This window comes from Schistocerca nitens, chromosome 6 (genome assembly GCF_023898315.1).
Source record: "Schistocerca nitens isolate TAMUIC-IGC-003100 chromosome 6, iqSchNite1.1, whole genome shotgun sequence".
Lineage (NCBI taxonomy): Eukaryota > Metazoa > Arthropoda > Insecta > Orthoptera > Acrididae > Schistocerca > Schistocerca nitens.
The window spans coordinates 367,257,768-367,283,911 of record NC_064619.1 but is presented as its reverse complement, the minus strand read 5'-3'; the positions used below and the strand labels follow the sequence as shown (position 1 = coordinate 367,283,911).

Here is a 26,144-nt window from a genome sequence, read left to right as displayed (position 1 = left end):
GCAATAAATGCTGTTCTGCAGACCATGACATGGTCATATTTCAGTAGCATTACAATTTTATACATAGTCGTCTGCAGCAACACTTAACAAGGCTTGGCAACATGAGGCGTTTGCCCCTCCTCTCTGTTGCCATGCATAAGACAACCTCATCCATCTCTCTCTCTCTCTCTCTCTCTGTCTGTCCCCTCGCCCCCCCTTTACCGAGCGAGGTGGCGCAGTGGGTAGACACTGGACTCGCATTCGGGAGGACGACGGTTCAATCCCCCGTCCGGCCATCCTGATTAGGTTTTCCGTGATTTCCCTAAATCGCTCCAGGCAAATGCTGAGACCGATGACCTCGCTGTCTGGTCTCCTTCCCCAAACCAACCAACCAACCCCCCCCCCCCCCCTTTTTACTTCCACAGAATTGCAGACTATTTTGGTAAAAATTTTAAGTACTTTTAACGAAAAATACCGCTTTATCTGGTCAGTTCAAACAGCATGCAGAACTTATGATGTCTTCTTTTTTAAAAGAGAAGAAAATATAACAACCACCAGTCAAATGACCTGAAACTTTCAGTCACCTTCACCAAAAACATCTTTTAAATTTGCACTTAAAAACCTTTACCTGTTCATATTACAATTTTCATTCATTACCCAAATATTAACCTGAATCTTACAGTACAGCGATAGTTTGACAACTAGCTGTGTGTTTATCACCAAGGAAATGTGTTCACTCGACTATTTTTTAAGACAAACTTGAGAGACAAGGAATGATTCTCCTTGTTTCAAAACAGCCCTAAAAGTAGAAATTTCATATAGAACTATAGCAGCATTTACATTTAGAACAGGATGTTGTAGACTAGAAACACTTGAAGATGAATAGCACTGAAGTGTTTGTATTGTATAACACACAAGTCGTCCTATTTAACTGGAACTAGCAAACAGTCTGTTGGCCTATATCCACTTCTAAAGCTAGTTTGTTCTTTTCTTGATCCTTAATCATTTCTAATGGAAGCACTACCATCCACCGGTGCCTTTCCTGTAATGGCTTTACACATCTCATATGCCATTTCCTCTGAAATGTCATTGTTTTAATTATTAATTATCTGGGTTTTTGATTTTTATCTTGCACTACATAAACATTTAATGAAATCACCAAATGCTTTTGTATCCATTATTAGTTACTGTACCACCTGCTGTTTTAATGTATCAAATGCGATGTCTACTAAACGTAAATTTCTATTTTGTTTCAATCATATTCTTATTGTTTTCATTATACCTGCTCAGAACCTCACAGACACAGACCTGAATTTTTGCATTTAGTTTTACATACACTCCTGGAAATTGAAATAAGAACACCGTGAATTCATTTTCCCAGGAAGGGGAAACTTTATTGACACATTCCTGGGGTCAGATACATCACATGATCACACTGACAGAACCACAGGCACATAGACACAGGCAACAGAGCATGCACAATGTCGGCACTAGTACAGTGTATATCCACCTTTCGCAGCAATGCAGGCTGCTATTCTCCCATGGAGACGATCGTAGAGATGCTGGATGTAGTCCTGTGGAACGGCTTGCCATGCCATTTCCACCTGGCGCCTCAGTTGGACCAGCGTTCGTGCTGGACGTGCAGACCATGTGAGACGACGCTTCATCCAGTCCCAAACATGCTCAATGGGGGACAGATCCGGAGATCTTGCTGGCCAGGGTAGTTGACTTACACCTTCTAGAGCACGTTGGGTGGCACGGGATACATGCGAACGTGCATTGTCCTGTTGGAACAGCAAGTTCCCTTGCCGGTCTAGGAATGGTAGAACGATGGGTTCGATGACGGTTTGGATGTACCGTGCACTATTCAGTGTCCCCTCGACGATCACCAGTGGTGTACGGCCAGTGTAGGAGATCGCTCCCCACACCATGATGCCAGGTGTTGGCCCTGTGTGCCTCGGTTGTATGCAGTCCTGATTGTGGCGCTCACCTGCACGGCGCCAAACACGCATACGACCATCATTGGCACCAAGGCAGAAGCGACTCTCATCGCTGAAGACGACACGTCTCCATTCGTCCCTCCATTCACGCCTGTCGCGACACCACTGGAGGCGGGCTGCACGATGTTGGGGCGTGAGCGGAAGACGGCCTAACGGTGTGCGGGACCGTAGCCCAGCTTCATGGAGACGGCTGCGAATGGTCCTCGCCGATACCCCAGGAGCAACAGTGTCCCTAATTTGCTGGGAAGTGGCGGTGCGGTCCTCTACGGCACTGCGTAGGATCCTACGGTCTTGGTGTGCATCCGTGCGTCGCTGCGGTCCGGTCCCAGGTCGACGGGCACGTGCACCTTCCGCCGACCACTGGCGACAACATCGATGTACTGTGGAGACCTCACGCCCCACATGTTGAGCAATTCGGAGGTACGTCCACCCGGCCTCCCGCATGCCCACTATACGCCCTCGCTCAAAGTCCGTCAACTGCACATACGGTTCACGTCCACACTGTCGCGGCATGCTACCAGTGTTAAAGACCGCGATGGAGCTCCGTATGCCACGGCAAACTGGCTGACACTGACAGCGGCGGTGCACAAATGCTGCGCAGCTAGCGCCATTCGACGGCCAACACCGCGGTTCCTGGTGTGTCCGCTGTGCCGTGCGTGTGATCATTGCTTGTACAGCCCTCTCGTAGTGTCCGGAGCAAGTATGGTGGGTCTGACACACCGGTGTCAATGTGTTCTTTTTTCCATTTCCAGGAGTGTATTTTGCAATGCTCCAGTTTATGTTTACTAAACAAACCTCAGTTGCCTTTTTAATAGTTAGTTTGTTCCATTTGAATTTTTTTTTTTTTTTCCTTTAGCTACATTTGCACCTGATCCCATCTTTGTCAAATTTTGACCTGATTCTTCTCTGTTGGTGTACGCATAATTTTCTAAATGTTTTTCTCAATTTAAGCTGGTGTACAACATCACTATTCATAAATAAATTATCAAAATCTACATTTCCGATTTCCTGTGTGAAGATATTGTTTCTTTCTATCTTTGTGTGCACTTTTTTCCTGTATCTTATCAGTCTTTGATCACTTGAAATTATTGCATCTGTACAATTTACTTGTTTCATAAACTATACAAAACTGTAATGACTAGTCATAGCTGTGGTTGCCCCATGTATGACATTGTCTGCATACACAAGATGTGCCCATCTTAAAACATTTCAGTATTTCAACTGACTATAGAAATGGTAATTATTTTCCATCTGTTGTAAATAATGACATTCCTAAATTTTAAATTATGTAACGGACCCAATAGCCACAGTTTCATGAATCAAAGCTAATTTTATTTATATTTTTGATAAACCTTCAGTGAAATGTACTGATAGTGGTGAGATTGGATGGTACATTTTACAAAAGTATATTTTGTGTGTGGTATTAGCAAAAGACATTTCTGAGTGGACAAAAGTGTCATCAATCTAAGTTATATGTTCCATAGCCAATTGCTTTAAGTACCAAACTGCAATATGGTGAGAAATGATTCTTTGTCCTAGTTGCTGAACATAACCCATTTTTACATCCATGGAAACATGTTGACTATTTTCAAATGTTCGTATAGAGTAGTAAAAGCGACTTTACTTTAATAACAGCACTAACTGATTTGTGGAATTTGGTTTTAAAGTTAACTAAGCTCCCAGACCAACTTAAAAAGAAAAAAGTACACATTACATCACCTTTCTGAGCCACAAGCTAGCACAACAATTATGGATACTTTCATTTGAACTGTGATGGAATAGTTATAAGAAGTTCATTATAGAATGTATGGACCAAAAATTGGTTGGAAGTTAAAGTGCTTAACTCCTTAAAAAGGTGCCCGAAACTTCATTGTTTATGAATAACCTAAAATACTGCCACTCACTCATTGTGTTGAACATTGTTCCCAATATGGAGGCAATTACCTCCTGAAGGGGGTAAAAATCAAAGTGATTCAATAATGGTTTAGTTATGAGTAAATTATTGTTAAAAATAATCCCCATTGTCACTAATTCATAAGACTCGAGTATCTATTAGATCATGATTGTCAAGCTTCCTCTATGCTTTTCCATACATTATGTTCTCCTGCTACACATATCCACACTGGTCCCCAATATTTTCTCTAGGAATAAACTTGGTTCCATTAAGCTGTTGCCTAGGATCCCCTTGTTACTTGGAATTCACCCAATAAATTTCTTCACCAACATACCAACATATCCACACTGGTCCCCAATATTTTCTCTAGGAATAAACTTGGTTCCATTAAGCTGTTGCCTAGGATCCCCTTGTTACTTGGAATTCACCCAATAAATTTCTTCACCAACATACCAACTGTTTAACTGGCTACATATTCCACCCATCTCCAATTCATTTGCATTACAGTCCTCATCATATCTTACATTCTCATCTGTTCTCTGATCTATTTGTTTGTTTTCCCCTCTCCCCAAGTAATTTCCATTATGCAGTTCTTCATTGCCACTGAGGATCTGTCAGTTTCTGAATGGTTTCCACATTTAAAGTCGATATATTGCTGTTATAAGTCAAAGCTGGTGCTGTACGCTGATTGTAAACTTTCAGTTCTTTGTGTTTATTTTTGTACCCTGGAAAGTACAAAAAGTTATTTACAGAGTATTTACAATACGTGTACAGGTGGCTTCTACACGACGTATTGATTTTGAGGTGCAGAATTTGTTAAGTCTTGATTCCTAAAATACAGGTATCTTCAAACAGACCAATAGATGTACTACATATTTAAGCTTTCCACATTCAAAGATTGCATCTTGAGTAATGTTTCCCAACGTGTCACAGAGATGACATATTTCAGTTTGCAGGCTATTCAAGGTCTTTCACGTCTGGTAAGGTTGTTGGAAACAGCAGCAGGCTCTTCCCTTAGGCTCTGAATACATCTTCCAGGTGTCTTGTTTTACCAGAGTTCTGTTTAATGAGTGAAAGGAAATGATGCAGTTGGAAGTTGTGCTCACTTTCAAATGTGGAATGTCTGGGCTGATCACTATACTTTCTCTTATTTAGCTTTGCCACTGATTGTTTAACATTAGGGGATACTGTGTGTACAAGATGGTAGAGTTAGTCACCTAGTATTGTTCATAGGCAATCTGTTAAGATGCAGTCTACCTCACGAGAGCAGTGTCAACCTATATGACATGTGCGGAGTTCTCCCATATTGTATTCTGTCAGGGAAAAGCATTGAGTTGGAGCAGATGTACATACGACATTTGGTTGTTCCGCCAGTGTACTGTTGGTAAGCTTCTGTTAATAGTATTTCAGCTGCAGACTTTGAGTTTCATGTTCTCATACTGACTTTGAAAGTGATATGTGGCACTGTGTTACTCTTGAAATACTTAGGAATGTCACAATGTTCCACTTGTTTTCCTCTCCACATTACATCCAACTTTCTTCTAGCTTGTCCATTACTCAGGTGAAACGCACAGCCCTGTTTTGGTTGGATTAGGTTTTAGGTGATTGTTATCATGGTGGTCTGCCAGGTCTTCGAGGGCTGTAGCCAACATTTCTTCTTCACATCCTCAAACATACTTCCTTGAGCAGGAATGTTGTGCCTTTGATATAAACTGAAGCTCTTGAGTTCATTTTAACTGGATTGTCATCAGTGTAGATACTGTACAGCCATGGAGTTAGCACACTGTCTTCATGAAGACCCTTCTTCTGAATTCTGCATTGACTTTACAAGTTGGTCAGGTGACTACGAAATCACCTATTTTGCAGTAGACATTGGATGAAGTGTAGTAAGCAATAATGACCTGTAATTTGTCCTGACTTATAACCATTCTCTCACACACAGCATAATTTTCTGGAGCAAAATCCTGTTTAATGATGATATAGTCTACATTTCCAATATTTTGTTCAGTATAATTTTTTCCAATTACTTGAATAGGTGACAGAGAGTCAAGACTGGCTGTGAATTAGTGGGGTCTGCCTGATCAATCCCAACTTTCTGTAAAGCCACACTTTTGGTTTTTACACATTGTACAATTTAGTTTATTAAATACTCCAGGCCAGCATTACTTTTCCCTTTATTTATTATGTTGTCCATCAAGTCACAATAGTCATTAAATGTAATTAATTAGAAAGTTTTATACACAACTATTATCGAGATTTGGAAAATCAACTGTTAATTATAGGACCATTTTCAGTGGCTAAAGGAATATTTTAAGATAGTGAAATTGATTTTTACAAAGAAAAGGTAACATTTAGATGAAAGGTTGGTAGTGAGTATATATTATTAACCTAAAGAATATTGATTTTGTACACCAGAGCTGGCCTTAGCTGGCACAGGGCCCTGTGCAAGACTTCTCCACGGGGCTCTTCCATGTCTATCATTTATTCCCCCAACACAGATGAAACACAATTGCAACGTAGGCCTACTGTTATGATAGAAAAATATTCTCAGTGGAAGGAATCTTAATAGGTCTGATAATCAATAAAATATTATAAATAAAAACTAGTTCACCTATGAGTATTCTTGGAATTTAATGAAACTCAAATTCAAATAAGGTTCACAGACATTGTTTAGGATAAACCCTTAAATGTATTCATCACTTCACTGTGCTTTGGATTGAATTGAAATTATATGATTTGTAAGTTATGGACACTGGTTTTTCTGCTTTTCATGCTCACTGACAACATGGCAAGAGAACATGTGTGTTCTTGTGAGATGTTGCTCTGAAATAATTCTTGATCAGCTTCGAATGTCCAAAGCTCCTTCCAGCAGAGATCACATCACTGGCACGGTTAGCAAAATTTTGTAGGCAGTAGAAATGTTAGGAAATGGGTATCTAATTTCATTTAAGTACTTCAATTTTAGCACTGAAGCTTTTGTATCTCTGGGCACCATTTCTCTGAACATTTCGATTTCTGTCAAAAGTTGTGATGCAGCAATATCTTTTGAACATTCATTATTAGTGGTTTACACTTAGCTCTTTCTCAAAGTTTTTTTTTTACATGGCATTTTCAGTTCTTCATCCTGCATGTGTCTTAAACTTTCTGAAGAAAACAAATATTTTAATACTGTATCAACAATGTGTAGAAAAAATCAATTTTGTATTTCTCCTCTGGAAGTTGTGCCCACCAAACCCTGTTGTCACTTTCATAACGGAATTGCTTTATCCTGTTGTTAATTCTGTTTTCTTGAAATTTTTGCCCAATCTGTAAACTTTCAGCTACCTTTTCCACAGTTATCTGCATTTTAACAAAAGCTTCTTCACAGAAATTTTCAATAAACGTCACTAAACATGTGAAGGATTTAGTCACTACTTTCACATCCATGTTTTCTGCTTGAAGTGCCTCATTTGCTGTGTTAATGGCAAAGAGAAGATCATACCATGTGGCAATGCTTACAATAAACTTTTCTTATCATCTACAGCAAGTGAGTGTGTTTCACTCTTTGTTTTCGATTCATCAGTGCACAGTGCAGTTGCTTATCTCAAGTAGGATATCTCTTACTTCTCTTGCCTGGTACCTGAGAGCTTTGACACTCTTCACCATACTTTCCCAAGAAGTACCTGAAAGCTTCTTCACTGTTAAAGGTGGTACCCTGTTCAATAAAATATCACATCCCTGAGTGGATGCAACAAAAACAATGTATATTCTTTAAATTACACAAAAAAATATTACTGCTTTTGTTGGAGATTTTGACACATCTCATAACACACAATTAAGACTGTGGCTAGCACCTGGAATACAAAAGGCTCTGGGATTACACTTTAGGATTTGGGCTTGAATATTGCTTCAATGACCTTTCACATTTGCGCCATAATCATAACTTTTGCCTCTGCAGTCATGAGTATTGAGACCTAGTTGGTCTAATCTCAACAAAAGGGTTTCGAAGTTATTCACAGAAAGTCACTGCGTCTTCTGATAAGTTTACAACCTTAACAATAAGTATAATTTGTTCATTGTGGCTTGTCAAGTGTACAGTCATCCCGAGGAGATCACGAATGTAAAATTAGAGAGATTCGAGCGTGCACGGAGGCTTTCAGACAGTCGTTCTTCCCGCGAACCATACGCGACTGGAACAGAAAAGGGAGGTAATGACAGTGGCACATAAAGTGCCCTCCGCCACACACCGTTGGGTGGCTTGCGGACACACCGTTGGGTGGCTTGCGGAGTATAAATGTAGATGTAGACTGAAAGATATTTAGTTTCTTTTTCAAAATTTTCCCTGCAAAACAGGGTCGAAGTATGCTATCATTTCAATCAAACCCAGGAAATTACTATTATTATCTGGGTAGATCTCGTTGCTGGTCCCTCTTAAGTTCATATTGAGCCAGGTACCTGATGGTGGTTATAATTTTCTTTAGAAGCTGATGCCAATGTATCTTGTATTTTTATAGTTCAAAGTTAAATTGATCAATTTAACTTTTTTGTTTCAACCATATCTCACATTATGTCCATTCTTTGTACACTCTATGTGGTTAAACGGTTGTTCACGCTCTTGAAGGCAATTTCCTAAATGAACCCAATCATAGAGTCCATCGCTTGACAGCTCGTTTCAAGGAGATCTCAAAAGTTTACAACAATAACAAAAAGCTTTGTCAGGTGATTTTGAATACACAAGCCATTTTGAATGCCTTTTTTCTTCCTTTGGTAAAGTTCTTATTTAAAAATTAGTTGCAATTTTCTTCTGTTCACATTTAAAGGATAATAAAAAATTACAATTTTGGTAAACGCTTTCTGTACAATTTCATCTACCATCTATAACCATGTTAATGTATTAGGCCAAGAACCTGGGTTTGATTAACAATTATGTCACGATTGTTACTAGTAGGCCTACCTGAATGTGTGCTAGCAGGAGGTTCACATTCAATATTTAATTATCGTTTTTATCTCAAGCACCACATGAAGAAAGGCTATGTTAATGCCACCACCATTTAAGCATACTTCAGTTTGATTCTTAATTTTTGAGATGTTGGTCTACGAAACTTTTCATAAGTGCTTTTTTTCATTAGTTCAAAAACTGCTCATGATGTAGTTGTTATTTGTTCTTTTGAGCATGTGAATCATATTTCTAAATCAGTCCCTCTCACACGACATTGCCTTGTCAGCACTTTGAACTTCACAGTGCAGGAAAAACACTATATCTTAACACAGAACGCACACACAGCACATCAAATGGTGTGAACTAGAACATACATTTAAAGTCATGACAATGAACAAATCTGTGAGAGGCGCCCATTGACCAATGAATGTAACATCTGATTGTTAGCCACAACAGTGAGTTGCAGGCATGGAGGGGCACTTGGAGATAATGTATTGCATGCCTCATAATTTATGGATGAGCAATATCCATATATTAACAATAAGAATTACGAGTGCAAATCCCTACCATGGTCTTTGGCAGCCTCCACTCCGAAGCAGTGATCGTTTTCTTTGTAACATACCAGTAGCCATGCCACAATGGAAATATACTTCATCACGTTACATTTGTATTAAAATTAACAGTTGTTTCAGTAACGCCTTACTTTTTTTTCCAATTTATCTGTAAAATTTAACATTTCAGGTGATAGTTGTAAAATTACCTCCTAATTCTTGGGTCCTGCGTGGTTGAACCATTTGAGCCATGGAAATAAAAGTTAAGCACTGAATGACTTTAGAGCATAATTTACAATATTCAATGGCCAACACAAAACTGAGTATATAAAACATCATTAAAAATAACAAGTTGAAACCTTGTGATTGACTCATTAGTTGTTGGTTTAATAATAACACAATTAAAAAAAAAAAAGTGTTCTGTTTGTTTCAATGGAAACTAAATTGTTATTTGTTGTAGTCTTTTTTCAGTTAGAACACTCGTTTGATGTGACTCAATACTAGTCCCTCATTTGCAAACCTCTTCATTATGTTCTGCAACTTACATACACTGCTTACTTGGTCTGGCTTCAGTTTTTACCTCCCCCCCCCCCCCCCCCCCCGGCTTACCTCCATAATGAAATGAACTATTCTTCAGAAACATTTTGTCAACTTGAGCCATAAAGATCCGCTTTATTTCATGAAATACCTTTTCCATTATTACACAATCTAACCATTTTATCTTCAGCATTCTCCTGTAACATCACACTTCAAAAGCTTCTATTTTCGTCTCTGTGTTATTTACTGTCCACATTTCACTTTATATAATACTATATTTTTAACATCTCACACTGCTGCTTGTATCTTTTCTTATCAGCAGCTGAATGTCAATCACTCTCCAGAAATTGGAGGCAACAGCAAATTCTCTAACATCCAGTTGATACAGTTAATTCAAAGATATTTGAATTAAGCTGTGTCAGTTATGAAACTTACCAAAATGATTTATTGTTCCGAATATAGAAAGTATACGCTTTCAATACTGTGCACGTCTTTCATTTTTATTTCCATGCTGCTACACAGTCTGAACAGACATGTAGGGTGTATCAAAAAGAATCATCCAATTTTAAAAAATCATAACTATTACATTATTTGAGATACGTGCATGAACATCGTACTGTTGGAAAGAGAAAAATCTCGAGTTTTACATGGTTCCTGTTAGGTAGCAGCAGTGTGTGTCAACTTCAGTTAAGCGTTTTGCGTTCTACATTTTGCACAGTACAGGTTAGTAATAACTGTTCCGTGTGATGTTTGTATTAGTTATGATGTGGATCCTCCTACAGCACAAAGCATTAGACAATGGCATGAACAATTTTGAGAAACAGGTTGCTTGTGTAAAAGCAAATGGCCGGGCTGTCCCCAAGTGTCTGACACAGGTGCCAAACACATGCACCATATTTTTACAAGGAGTCCACAGAAAGCTGTTCATCATGCAGCTCAACATGCCCTCGATGTCCATCTGGTGTGTGTTGCATTGATGAAACCATACAAAATTCAGCTGCAAGATTTTTGTGGAGGTGACAAACAACAGTGTGTGGAGTTATGTAATTCCATTCTCAGCAAGATGGAGGATGACAGTTTTCTTCCATGCTTAGTACTTAGTGAAGAGACAACATTCCATTTAAATGGAAAGGTGAACTATCATAGTGTGAGGATATGGGGTACAGAACAACCACATGAAGTTGTACAACACAAGAGGGGACTCTCCAAAATATTCTGCGTTTCCTGAAGTTTCATGGGAAAAGGTGCATGGCCCATTTTTCTTTGTCGAGAACATTGTTACAGGAAGTACATAGGCCGATATGAGTTGGAGACTGATTTGAATGACTTCATTTATCACCAGCATGGGGCACCGCCACATTGGCATCTGCAAGTGCGGGAATTTTTAAATCACAGGATTACTGAACAATGGATCAGTCACACTGGACCAAATGATTCATCCTTACATTACTGGGCTCCATGGTCACCCGATCTCACTGTATGTGAAAAATTCAGTAGAGCAGCCTATTTGATCTAAACAGCGGAAAAGTACGCAATGTCCCAGGAACCTATCCGCTGCTCGACCAAAACACTGAGAACTGCTAGCTAACCCACTTGTTCTTTCCTTCATGAATTTTTTTTACTTGGATGGATCTATTTTAGATCATAAAATTTAGTGTGCAAGAAGTCCATCCATGTTTATGCAACAAGCCATCAATAACAATCATGGAGAAATTCCTTTTAGAACTCAAGACACCCAAAGGAAGCTTTGAAAAATAACAGTTAATCGATACCAGTGAAGACGTAGCTAGAATTGCATATGTTCTGTATACTGGTACCATTTCTGGGAAGGTCAGAAGAAAACTCTGAAAAAATGATCTGAAATGTAGGTCCCATATCGGTCCCTCCAGTAAAATTGAAAGACTTACTGTGTTGTATGAAAACTGATTGGATCTCAGAAAAAACGGGTATACATCTCACATTCCCTGAAAATGTAGCATGCCATATGTTGGACGGACTGTAAAAAAAAAAAAATTAAAAAAAAAGATGGGAAAAAAAACAAGAGAAGACTTTCTGGGAAACTGGGAAAATGTGTATATATAAAAACAACATCTCACACTGCTGCTTGTATCTTTTCTTATCAGCAGCTGAATGTCAATCACTCTCCAGAAATTGGAGGCAACAGCAAATTCTCTAACATCCAGTTGATACAGTTAATTCAAAGATATTTGAATTAAGCTGTGTCAGTTATGAAACTTACCAAAATGATTTATTGTTCCGAATATAGAAAGTATACGCTTTCAATACTGTGCACGTCTTTCATTTTTATTTCCATGCTGCTACACAGTCTGAACAGACATGTAGGGTGTATCAAAAAGAATCATCCAATTTTAAAAAATCATAACTATTACATTATTTGAGATACGTGCATGAACATCGTACTGTTGGAAAGAGAAAAATCTCGAGTTTTACATGGTTCCTGTTAGGTAGCAGCAGTGTGTGTCAACTTCAGTTAAGCGTTTTGCGTTCTACATTTTGCACAGTACAGGTTAGTAATAACTGTTCCGTGTGATGTTTGTATTAGTTATGATGTGGATCCTCCTACAGCACAAAGCATTAGACAATGGCATGAACAATTTTGAGAAACAGGTTGCTTGTGTAAAAGCAAATGGCCGGGCTGTCCCCAAGTGTCTGACACAGGTGCCAAACACATGCACCATATTTTTACAAGGAGTCCACAGAAAGCTGTTCATCATGCAGCTCAACATGCCCTCGATGTCCATCTGGTGTGTGTTGCATTGATGAAACCATACAAAATTCAGCTGCAAGATTTTTGTGGAGGTGACAAACAACAGTGTGTGGAGTTATGTAATTCCATTCTCAGCAAGATGGAGGATGACAGTTTTCTTCCATGCTTAGTACTTAGTGAAGAGACAACATTCCATTTAAATGGAAAGGTGAACTATCATAGTGTGAGGATATGGGGTACAGAACAACCACATGAAGTTGTACAACACAAGAGGGGACTCTCCAAAATATTCTGCGTTTCCTGAAGTTTCATGGGAAAAGGTGCATGGCCCATTTTTCTTTGTCGAGAACATTGTTACAGGAAGTACATAGGCCGATATGAGTTGGAGACTGATTTGAATGACTTCATTTATCACCAGCATGGGGCACCGCCACATTGGCATCTGCAAGTGCGGGAATTTTTAAATCACAGGATTACTGAACAATGGATCAGTCACACTGGACCAAATGATTCATCCTTACATTACTGGGCTCCATGGTCACCCGATCTCACTGTATGTGAAAAATTCAGTAGAGCAGCCTATTTGATCTAAACAGCGGAAAAGTACGCAATGTCCCAGGAACCTATCCGCTGCTCGACCAAAACACTGAGAACTGCTAGCTAACCCACTTGTTCTTTCCTTCATGAATTTTTTTTACTTGGATGGATCTATTTTAGATCATAAAATTTAGTGTGCAAGAAGTCCATCCATGTTTATGCAACAAGCCATCAATAACAATCATGGAGAAATTCCTTTTAGAACTCAAGACACCCAAAGGAAGCTTTGAAAAATAACAGTTAATCGATACCAGTGAAGACGTAGCTAGAATTGCATATGTTCTGTATACTGGTACCATTTCTGGGAAGGTCAGAAGAAAACTCTGAAAAAATGATCTGAAATGTAGGTCCCATATCGGTCCCTCCAGTAAAATTGAAAGACTTACTGTGTTGTATGAAAACTGATTGGATCTCAGAAAAAACGGGTATACATCTCACATTCCCTGAAAATGTAGCATGCCATATGTTGGACGGACTGTAAAAAAAAAAAAAAATTAAAAAAAAAGATGGGAAAAAAAACAAGAGAAGACTTTCTGGGAAACTGGGAAAATGTGTATATATAAAAACAACAACAATTCAGATTACTTAAATCATGCCAGAAAACACCTCAGCGCTGTCTCCCTCTGTTCATATTAACAGGTTTTTCAGTGAATGGTTTTATTAGAACTTTGGCAGTTTGGGTTATTGTTTAACAGTGCCAGAAAATAACTTGTAGGGTACACAGTTTGGAGTCTCTATAGTAACCACCAAAATCTGTGTGCACCACCTGAAAATGACACTTTGCTTCAAACAGAAAATACTTGTACACCAGGAATGTCCATTCTGTCTACAGTACTTTGATAGTCCTTCACATATTTAAGATTTGCCTGCGCTGTGTTTGCGGCATAAGGTAAAGAACTGTAGAGTCCTCTTGAATAGGTCAGGTGTGGACTACACATCAGTTGTTGCCACTCAGGTAGCTGACTGTGTGTGGGGTGGACACAAGGCTTTTTTTAGATTAGGTGACTCTCCATCCAATCCAGATAATGATAGCTGTAGTAAATCCAGAAGTATCCGTGTAAGATCAAAAGAAATGCCTCCCACAGCTGACACTATTAACATCCTAATAGGAATCTACCGAAGCATTCGCAACAAAGTGCCAGGGTTTGAAGTGCTCATGAAATTTGATAGCTGTGAGATTTTTGGGAAAAATTTATGTGTATATTGAAAGTATAGGCAAATGGGAAACAAAGACAGTGTATTTGTTGCAGTAGACAAGAAACTCAAATCCATCAAGATAGAAGTTGAAGCTGCCTGTGACACTGCGCAAAACTCAGCATGAGGATAGGCCTAAAACGATAATTGGATTCTTCCATCACCCACCAGACTCATCTCCTGATGTAACCAAAAACTTTAGAGAAAACCTCAGTTCACTTGAACAGAAGTTCCCCCAACATACTATTATCACCATTGGACACTTTAATCGTCCAACAGTTAACTGGGGAAATTTACAGTTTTGTTAGTGGTGAGCATGAGAAGACATCCTGTGTAACATTACTAAATACCTTCTTTGAAAACTAACTAGGCCAGATAGTTGATTGTGGTGGGTGTTATAATACATCCTGTGAAACTCTGAAACCTACCTTGAACAGACAGTTAGGAACCCTACTCATGATAGAAATATATTGTACCTCTCTTAGGACATCCACATCGAAACTGGGATCAGTGACCATGATGTGATTGTGGCACCAATAGTTACCAAAGTACAAAGGACAGCTAAAACAAGCAGATATACAGGGTGTTTCAAAAATGACCGGTGTATTTGAAACGGCAATAAAAACTAAACGAGCAGCGATAGAAATACACCGTTTGTTGCAATATGCTTGGGACAACAGTACATTTTCAGGCAGACAAACTTTCGAAATTACAGTAGTTACAATTTTCAACAACAGATGGCGCTGCGGTCTGGGAAACTCTATAGTACGATATTTTCCACATATCCACCATGCGTAGCAATAATATGGCGTAGTCTCTGAATGAAATTACCCGAAACCTTTGACAACGTGTCTGGCGGAATGGCTTCACATGCAGATGAGATGTACTGCTTCAGCTGTTCAATTGTTTCTGGATTCTGGTGGTACACCTGGTCTTTCAAGTGTCCCCACAGAAAGAAGTCACAGGGGTTCATGTCTGGCGAATAGGGAGGCCAATCCACGCCGCCTCCTGTATGTTTCGGATAGCCCAAAGCAATCACACGATCATCGAAATATTCATTCAGGAAATTAAAGACGTCGGCCGTGCGATGTGGCCGGGCACCATCTTGCATAAACCACGAGGTGTTCGCAGTGTCGTCTAAGGCAGTTTGTACCGCCACAAATTCACGAAGAATGTCCAGATAGCGTGATGCAGTAATCGTTTTGGATCTGAAAAATGGGCCAATGATTCCTTTGGAAGAAATGGCGGCCCAGACCAGTACTTTTTGAGGATGCAGGGACGATGGGACTGCAACATGGGGCTTTTCGGTTCCCCATATGCGCCAGTTCTGTTTATTGACGAAGCCGTCCAGGTAAAAATAAGCTTCGTCAGTAAACCAAATGCTGCCCACATGCATATCGCCGTCATCACTCCTGTGCACTATATCGTTAGCGAATGTCTCTCGTGCAGCAATGGTAGCGGCGCTGAGGGGTTGCCGCGTTTGAATTTTGTATGGATAGACGTGTAAACTCTGGCGCATGAGACGATACGTGGACGTTGGCGTCATTTGGACCGCAGCTGCAACACGGCGAATGGAAACCCGAGGCCGCTGTTGGATCACCTGCTGCACTAGCTGCGCGTTGCCCTCTGTGGTTGCCGTACGCGGTTGCCCTACCTTTCCAGCACGTTCATCCGTCACGTTCCCAGTCCGTTGAAATTTTTCAAACAGATCCTTTATTGTATCGCTTTTCGGTTCTTTGGTTACATTAAACCTCCGTTGAAAACTTCGTCTTGTTGCAACAACACTGTGTTCTAGGCGGTGGAATTCCAACACCAGAAAAATCCTCTGTTCTAAGGAATAAACCATGTTGTCTACAGTACACTTGCACGTTGTGAACAGCACACGCTTACAGCAGAAAGACAACGTACAGAATGGCGCACCCACAGACGGCGTTGTCTTCTATATCTTTCACATCACTTGCAGCGCCATCTGTTGTTGAAAATTGTAACTACTGTAATTTCGAAAGTTTGTCTGCCTGAAAATGTACTGTTGTCCCAAGCATATTGCAACAAACGGTGTATTTCTATCGCTGCTCGTTTAGTTTTTATTGCCGTTTCAAATATACCGGTCATTTTTGAAACACCCTATATATATATATATATATATATATATATATATATATATATATATATATGCTTGTGTCTGTATGTGTGGATGGATATGTGTGTGTGTGCGAGTGTATACCTGTCCTTTTTTCCCCCTAAGGTAAGTCTTTCCGCTCCCGGGATTGGAATGACTCCTTACCCTCTCCCTTAAAACCCACATCCTTTCGTCTTTCCCTCTCCTTCCCTCTTTCCTGATGAGGCAACAGTTTCTTGCGAAAGCTTGAATTTTGTGTGTATATTTGTGTTTGTTTGTGTGTCTATCGACCTGCCAGTGCTTTTGTTTGGTAAGTCTCATCATCTTTCTTTCTTTCTTTCTTTCTTTCTTTTTAGATTTATCTTTCTTTCTTTCTTTCTTTCTTTCTATCTTTCTTTCTTTATATATATATATATATATATATATATATATATATATATATATATATATATTAGATTAAAAAAAAAAAAGCGGTAGTGTCATAGCTCATAGAGGAATTTTACACTTTCAGCACATGGCGGGAGTATGCAGAGGAACTATGTCTTAAGATTAAAAGAATAATTGATCATGCACTGAACAGATATGTGCCCAGCAGAACATTTCATAATGGGAGGGATCCTCCATGGTGTAGAGGAACTGTAAAGAAACTTCTAAAGAAAAAGAGATTAGTACATAATAAGTGTAAAACAGGTGTAGGACTATAGATAAAGAGAAGGTGACTGAAACACGTTTGGGTGTCAAGAGAGCAATATGTAATGCCTTCAATGACTACCATAACTGAATACTGTCAAATGATATTTCACAAAACACAAAGAAATTGTGGTCGTCTATAAAGGCTGTTAGTGGCACCAAAGTTAGTATCCAGTGCCTAGTGAATGAGACAGGAACTGAAATTGAAGGCAGGAAAGCAATAGCTGAAATGCCCAACTCTGTATTCAAATTTTCCACGACTACAAATTGTTCATGTAATATTAACAGTTATACTGAAAAGTGCTTAAAAATATCATGAACTGCAGTATAAACTGCTAAAATTGCTATCAAAAGTGCGTAAAAATATCGTGAACTGTGGTATAATATGTTAAAATTACTATACAGTGGAGAGATATCCACGAAGCATGCAGATATTGTACATGACCATTCCTCTTTGAATACATTATTACATCAATTTGAATCTAATTTTCCATTAAGACATATGAATATAAATGAGGATAAAAATGAAGAGAGGCAGTGTTAACCTCAAGAATCCAAGTATTATGTACTGTGAAGAGTCAATATATTAAATTTGGAAATATAATCTAGAACTGAAATGGTATTATAGTACAGTGCATATTTATCTTTTTCATGTTGAAACTGAAAGCTGAAAGAAGACAACTACCTGCCACCCTTGCTTCTTTTGTAGTTCACACACAAACACACACACACACACACACACACACACACACACACACACACACAGAGTTAAACTATCAGTGTGTGGTAAAGTCAATATTTGTAGTGTAATAGATTGCATACAGCTATTTACCATGTTCCACCCACTTTGCCTCAATAACCTAATAAGGGAACAAGTAACAAGTGAGAGTAAACCTGTATACATAGCACTCCACAAATGAAGGATATCTTCATAACCGAGCACCTAGAGTACACTGCACTGTCATTGGTAACACACTATACATAGCTCTTTTGTTTTGCTAAGGTTTTAACACTTTTGCTAGTCACTTGTACACTCGAAAACTGGAACTGTTTTAGTTTAATGGAATTAATTTACAATCAGTTTTAAAAGTAACTACTGATAGTGAGTTTTGTACAGTTATGACAAAATACGTTTGCTGAATTCAGGAGCCTGAAGATGGTACAATTTAACAACAAAATTGATTGCCTATAAAACAAAACCATATAAATACAACTGAACGTGTCAGTCCTACATCATCATGAAGAATACTTGTAATTCAAAAGCAAGCCTTTCAGAAAGTACTTGCTGTGATAAATTCATGAAATTCACATACACTTTTATTTAATCAGCTAAAAATTCTGACTCTGGCCTAACAGCCCAACCATTCAGCTATGAAACTTTTCAACAGACAATCTGAACCTGTTTAACAGCAACTGCATCAGCCATTCATCTGACACACATACACTTTTATTTAATCAACTAAAAATTCTGACACTGGCCTAACAACCCAACCATTCAGCTATGAAACTTTTCAACAGACAATATGAACCTGTTTAACAGCAACTGCATCAGCCATTCATCTGACACAGGGCAGGGAATCAGTCTTTATGTTGTAAGCTCATTATTAACTATCAAAGAAGCATTGGGCCTGTGTATGTTCTAACAAATAATTTTGATAAGCTTCTATGTGTGAATTTAATATTGTTCATTGTGAAATCTTGTTTTCAGACCCATGTTGAAGAGTTTTCAACAAATAAAATTACAGTAATTCTGGCACCTCCATGATCAGGTCTACTTTCAGTCCACTTACCCCAATGATATCATATTTAAATACCCTACTGGTTGCTGTAAACCAGATTTAATACATATCAGCTATAACAGTTTGTACACAAGACAGGCGGTGGGGCAATGCGCAGTGGTAACGAACATAACAGCACCTGATGCTCCAGCCAGTAGTGCCACTCTGCTGCATCTGCTTGTAGCACATGCAGATGCATGTAGAACATTTACACTTGTTCATTTTAGTTCATGTATTGAGAGGTTATTGAGCCAATGGGTTACAAAGTAATACTGCAATAAAAAGTGACCGTGATAGTTTTCCAAGCAGATAAATTCTGCTAGCAGAAACAATGGCAGGGTGTAGCACTCATCCCTGAATTGAAGGTTATCAGGGCAGGCAACAGCTGGAGTATGAGGCATGAGAAAGACACAGCGATCAGACTGGCACCGCCCACAGAGAGCACACCAGCACCGCCACAAAGTATTTTCAGTCTCTCTCTGGGCAGAATGCATCACACTGCCGCCTCCTTACATGCACCCCACTATAGCATGATTGTTTTAAACAGCAGCTAGTATGATTGTTGGGCATGGTAGACTACTACAAAGTCTTCTAAATTCAGAACACCACCACATACACTGCCATGACTACAGCTCATTCTTTGAGTAGATTCGGCTAATGAAGTTATGAGGGATATTAATTTGCTGAACTAACTGAAAAACAAGACGGTACTATTCATATTTTATGACTGTGATTACATGCATGTCTAATTGAATAAAACAATGGTCAGTGAGAACCTATATGGTTTGTTAACTGATATGCTCCCTTCTCTTACTTAAAGAAATGAAACACAAAAGATCTTGAACTTTTCAGAAAGTCATGTTAGCTGTTGGACAGCGATACTGTTTCTGAAATGTAACACTAGTCATACAAAAGGCTTAAAACTGCTTTGCAGCCAACAGCTCAACTGTTAATTCTATATAATACAAATTATATAACTACAAATTAATAATTTACACATCTGTGAGTACATAAAAGTTCAATTGTAAAATGTATTGATGCCCAAATGAGCAGCACATTAGAACTGAACCATTGTTGACTACTGACAAAAATATAATTTGCTCAATTTGATGAAATCTCCACACAAAAAGCATACTTGCTTGCATATTTTCGCTCCATATTTGGAGTCTAGACGGCTAACTTTTAACAAAGTATTTAATCACATTATAGGTAATAGTAGTAATTGCAAAGGCGCCCATGCCTAAGTAGTGAATGGTCATATTTTTCCAGTCTTTTAACAAATCAAATGATAGTATATGGTTCCGGAGGACTTTTCAAGTCCCAAACATCTATGACATTATGATGTATACATTTGCTGACTGCAGTGACGAATGAAAATTTGCACCAAGGCCGGAATTCGAACCCGGGTCTCTGCCTAGTGTTTCCAGTGTGTTCAATTATATTGTTTTGTAGTGGCTGCATACTTGACTTTTCCCGCATCATATCTTTCTCAAGACGGGACTATAAATTAATGACTAGGAACGATGGATTAGTCTTTTAAGCTATTGAAATGCAAACATTTATTTATGGTTACTAAAAGTTTCGCTGATTGGTAGTATGAACTATCAGTGCGACAAATAGACTATAATGTTTAATCATGGGTTTTATCGGTGGAAATATGAAGACGGAATCAATATTTAATGATAGACATACTGTATTGTCCTGACCATGGCGTATCAATTAAACCATGGTTGCAACTAAACCAGTAGTCAAAAGTATTTTCTCAAACAGTGCGCAGAAACAAGTCATCGTATTGTGCAAGGGAAAGGCTGCAGTGTTTTGGAGTGATGTTCACCAAGGGTAGCACGTTTTCAGTATTGCAACGCTCAGTGCGTTCCACTACGTAAAAAATAATAGGTCTTATTATCAGTCAATACTTTTCAGCAACGATGTCCGTTCCTCAGAAACTTCAAAAGGCCGCATTTCGGTATCCCATACAACAAAACACATTCGCAAGTCCAACAAATAAACATGTTCGTCATTTGTTCTGTAGGAGGAAATACAAACTGTAGTGGAAGTGAGAATTATGTAAAATAATTTCATCACCCTGCAAACTGCGTTTTAAATTACGTATGGGTTTACTAGCTATAACATCATATTACCCTTAGTTCACTGAAATATAACGTTTTTATATCTCCTTTCAAGTTTTTTATTTTGAATTTCGGAATTTGACCGTTAAAAACCATGGCATATTATACCGTTCACATTACGTTCTTTGTTTTAAAACTGGATATCAAGGAGGTAGAGAATCAATAGCTCTTCCATGTCCTAATACAATTTATTTATGGGCCTTCTCAGCATTGTGGTGAATTATAAGAGGAATGTACTTCCTACGTGTATCGCAGGAAACGTAATTAACTTTAAAGATGTGGAGCTGTTCAATAGCCCATCTTACTGAAATTGGGGGACATAAATGTTGGGTTCTCTTTTTCACATATGTACTTACTTGTGTTTTTATAAATACGTTGATATGATGCTCAATTGTCTTTTGTGGAAGTATATATTGCACAAAAGAAGATCGAAACAAAATAGTTGCGAAGCTGCGACAAACGGGCACGGTCTTCAACACCACAGGGCAACCAACATACCGCAGAAAGCTGATTGCTGTAGCCAACCAATGCTCTACTGTACTTAAAGAAGATATATTTTGCCTACAGGAATTGAAATATCTTTGGATCAGCGCAGCGAAAACTTCGTTCTGAATATTTAGAAGAGTTACAAGAAGTGTAAAAAAAGTTACACATTTCTACTGCGTCTCTTCCTTCAACAGCTTGTTATTTCAAAGATATTGATTCTTATGTGGCGGTTTCTTTGAAAGATGCAACGTCTCCCAAGGAGAGGACGGATGTATAGCCCTAGTGTAATTGAATTTGAATATTCATGTAGAACACTAAATGTTCTGGTGATTCCAGAGCTGTAGTGTTTACAGAAATTAACGCGTTTTCAAAGTAGCCAAGAAGCTTTAATCCATGGACATAAAATTACATCTCCCAGTAGAACGGTCCGGGCAATATTTAAAGATCGCCGCCAGGCTAAAATACCACAAGCCATACCCACAGATCTGAGAGCCTGATTAGTACGTTCGCTAGTCAATCTCTTAAGAGTTGTTAGCTGTTCTACAATTAGTTACGAGAATCATAACTTCGTAACCGGCAAATGGAATATAACAAATGCGAAACGTGTTTGTATGATGAATATAAAATTAATTGGTAATACGCATTTCAGTAGTCATCCTTTAATATTGCCATTGCTGTTGTGGTCTTTAGTCCGAAGGTTGGCCAGATGGAGCACTTTGTGCTAGTCTTCCTTGTGTAAGACTTCATCTCTACATAATCAACTGTTATAAAGTAGGATGCGTTCTGTACTTAGGAAACAATGTTTCAGCCCAGACCAAAATTTCAGAACTAGAAGATACAACGTGGACTGCCATCTGTCATAGTGCATCTCTTTCACTCAATTTTGTAAATGATTTAAATCAAGATGTAGATGTAACTTAGCATATGCTGCAGGGAAGTTTGCCGGTAGCCTTCCTGTTCATGTTGTATATTAAAGACTTTGCTGACAATATTAATAGTAACCTAAGATTTTTGCAAATGATGCAGATATCTATAATGAAGCAATCTCTGAAAGAAGGGGAATAAATATTCAGTCAGATCTTGATAGGCTTTCAAAGTGGTACAAAGACTGGAAGCTTGCTTTGAATGTTCAGAAACGTTTTCATACAATGGAAAAACATAATATCCTATGACCATAGTGTCATTGAGCCTCTGCGGGAATCGGCCAACTTCTAAAAATATGTTTATATCACACTATGTTAGTTGTATGAAATGGAACGATCACATAGGCTCAGTCGTGTGTAAAGGTATAGGCTATATTAGTAATATACTGGGAAAATGCAAGCAATCTACACAGGAGATTGCTTACAAATAACTTGTGAGACCCATCCTAGAATATTGCTCAAGCATGTGGGACACGTACCACATGGAAATAACAAGGGATATTGAAAACATGTAGAGAATGACAGCATGAATGGTTATAGGATTGTCTGACCTGTGGGAAAGTGTCACAAAGATGCTGAAGAAACTGAATTAGCAGACTCTTGAAGATAGACATAAATTATACTGAGGCATCCTACTCACATAATTTCAAGAACAGACTTTAAATGATGACTCGTGGAATATACTACAACCTCCTATGTGTCGCTCACATAGGGATCATGAGGACAAGATTATACTGATTACAGCATGCGCAGAGGCATTTAAACAGTCATTCTTCCCACAGTCCATATGTGAATGGAATGGGGACAAATCCCAATAAGTGGTACAATGGGTTGTACCACCTGCCATACACTTCACAGTGGTTTGCAGAGAATAGACATAGATGTAGATGGTCACACACTACAAGTTGCTGATGACCAAAGGAAGTAATTGTACCCAGCCGGTACTGGAACTGGACATTCTTTGTGGAAAGACAAAGCATTGGTACCTCTAAGATAAAATGAAAATAATTTAAGAAAAAACTCATGGTACGGTATACAGCTCAGCTAACACACGCACCTGAATCATGAAGACACTGTGAAGTTGAATAGAATAGAATATTTTTATTAGCCTTTCAATATTTTTCATACAATTGGCTTCATCAAAGTTTACAGAGGGTTTTAGTTTCAGTACGATATTCAAATAGTTACAGAAAGGGGAGAGAAGGAACTAAAGACCTTTTCTTTAGCATTATGTAAAACAATGTTTTATACAGTAATTAAATACACACATAAGAAAAGAATCACAGTAAATAACTAGCTTATATAATATAAAAACATTTTCTTCATAACTTAAGTAAAACATATATTTTGATGATTAGTTTTTAAGAATTCTTCAGTTCTATTGATTTTATTGTTTTTTAGCCAGGTTTGCAATGTATTCTTATATTTATTTAGTGGTACTGTACGAGCTGAGCATGGTAACTTATTGAAAAAATTTATGCTTAAATACTTATAGTTATTATGGACTACAGCAAGTCTTGTGGAAGGCAAGTCCAGCAGGTGACTGTTTCTTCTACTGTGTGCATGCACATCACATCTCATGTTCAATTTTTTCAGATTTTCTCTGGCATATATTAGGCAGTTATATATGTACATGCTAGGCACTGTCATTACGCCAAGAGATTTAAAATAATTTCTGCAGGGCTCTCTGGGTGCTAACCCCTCCATGCACCTGATTGCTTTCTTCTGCCATCTGAAAATACATTCAGCCCCTGGGGAGTTACCCCAAAGCAATATTCCATATTGCAGTTGGGAATGAAAAAAAGCATAGTATGAGTGGAGTAGCAATTGCTTGCTCACACTGTTTCTTAATTTATACAATAAGAAAAGTACTCGTGCTAGTTTACTACATAGATAATTGGTGTGTCCTTCCCATGAGAGCTTTTGGTCTATGATTAGTCCAAGTAATTTCACTGTTTTGTTTTCATTTTTAGTTCTTTGAGATTAAATATTATTTCTTCTGTTTTTGTTTGATTTATGCACAGTTGGTTAGCCTGACACCAGTAATTAGCCATTTGCATCATTTCTCTATTTTTTTCCAGTACACTCTGTAAGTTCTCTCCTGTACTTATTAATGTCATATCGTCAGCATATAGTATGTTCTTACACGGTGTGTAATTCGAGAAGTCATTAACATAGACAATGAACAGAAAAGGTCCAAGAACAGAGCCTTGGGGTATTCCTCTTTCTATAGGGAGTATTTCTGACCTCTGCTTATTTGCTTATACAAGTTGTAACCTATTGCTTGGAAAAGATCTGAATAGTCGGAGTGTGTCATCTTCAATGCCATAGTATTTTAACTTTTTGATGAGTATGTCATGTGACACCGAGTCAAAAGCTTTACTTAGGTCAATAAGTGTTCCAGACATCGATACCCTTTTTTCATACCCTTCATAAACATTGCTTACCAAAGCTTCTACTGCTTTTACGGTTGACAGGTGTGACCTGAAGCCAAACTGTTGTTCATTTAAAATTTTGTTGGTTTCAAAATACCTGTATATCTGCTTATGCACACAATTTTCTACTAACTTGGATATGATTGGTACTATTGAAATGGGTCTGTAGTTATTTGGGAGGTTTCTTTCACCTTTTTTATACACAGGCAATGTAACTGTGAAAGACAGTTGGGGAATATTCCTTCATCAAGTACTCTGTTTGATAGTGGCATTTCAACTTCTTTTGCTATACATTTAATGATGAGATTACTGCGTCCATAATAATCTTCTGTTTTGGAATTACTTAATTTGTTTATTGACGTATGAATATCATTTAATGTGATTCGGGTCCAAGTGAACTTCTCACTTCTTGTCTGTTTTGCACAAGTGAGCAATGCTTCTGCATCAGAGGCAGAATTGATGGGTGGGGTGGTGACGCTATTTACAAAATATTCATTGAGAATATTACAGTCAATAGGGATACTCCTTTCTTTATTGGTATTATTAATTTCCCTTTTAATGACAGTCCAGGCAGCTTTACATTTATTTTTAGAATTTAAAATATATTCATCATTTGCACAGCACTTAGCATTTTTTATTTATAATCTGTAAAGGTTTCTCATTTTAGTGTAATTTTCCTTGTCCCTATCACTGTTATGAGATTTGTCTTTCATAATCATCAGTAGTATTCTGAGTTTGTTAAGTTGTGGGGTGTACCACTTGTTAGTATTTTGTTGCTTATGAGTAATATTACTCTGGTACCTTTTGGTTACCAAGGGGCATGTCATTTCTACTATATGCTTGATCTCTGTCAGTAAAATGGAAAAACATTTATTAATCGTTTTCTTGTTATCCATTACATGAGTCCAATCCATTTCTTTTAACTGGTTTATCATTTTATTTACATTGGATTCACCTAGAATTCTGTATGTCACTTCTCTCTCTGTAGAACTGAAGGCTGACTTTTCTATTTGAAGCCATAGCTCTGCATGATCTGATAAATACCTAATTCTATTACATCACATTGTGTGGAGTCTCTTTGTACATTGCTAATTATGTTATCAAGGCATGCGTTCAGTCTAGTGGGTTTTTCATTGAGACAGTAATAGTTTAATGACTTCAGAGTGTTAATCATATGAATTACATT

General features: G+C 38.2%; 2 protein-coding genes across 2 annotated transcripts in view; one reads left to right on the top strand and one right to left on the bottom strand.

Moving 5' to 3' along the window:
• The window catches only part of LOC126262689 (zinc finger protein 358-like), a 76,358-nt gene extending 54,754 nt beyond the window's left edge, over positions 1-21,604 (bottom strand). Inside the window, exon 1 of the mRNA XM_049959464.1 lies at positions 21,471-21,604. The gene's annotated coding sequence lies outside the window, so the exon portion shown is untranslated. The remainder of the gene's footprint in view (positions 1-21,470) is intronic.
• LOC126263364 (dynein axonemal heavy chain 10) overlaps positions 1-26,144 on the top strand; it is a 1,742,213-nt gene that overhangs the window by 531,743 nt on the left and 1,184,326 nt on the right. The window lies entirely within an intron of this gene.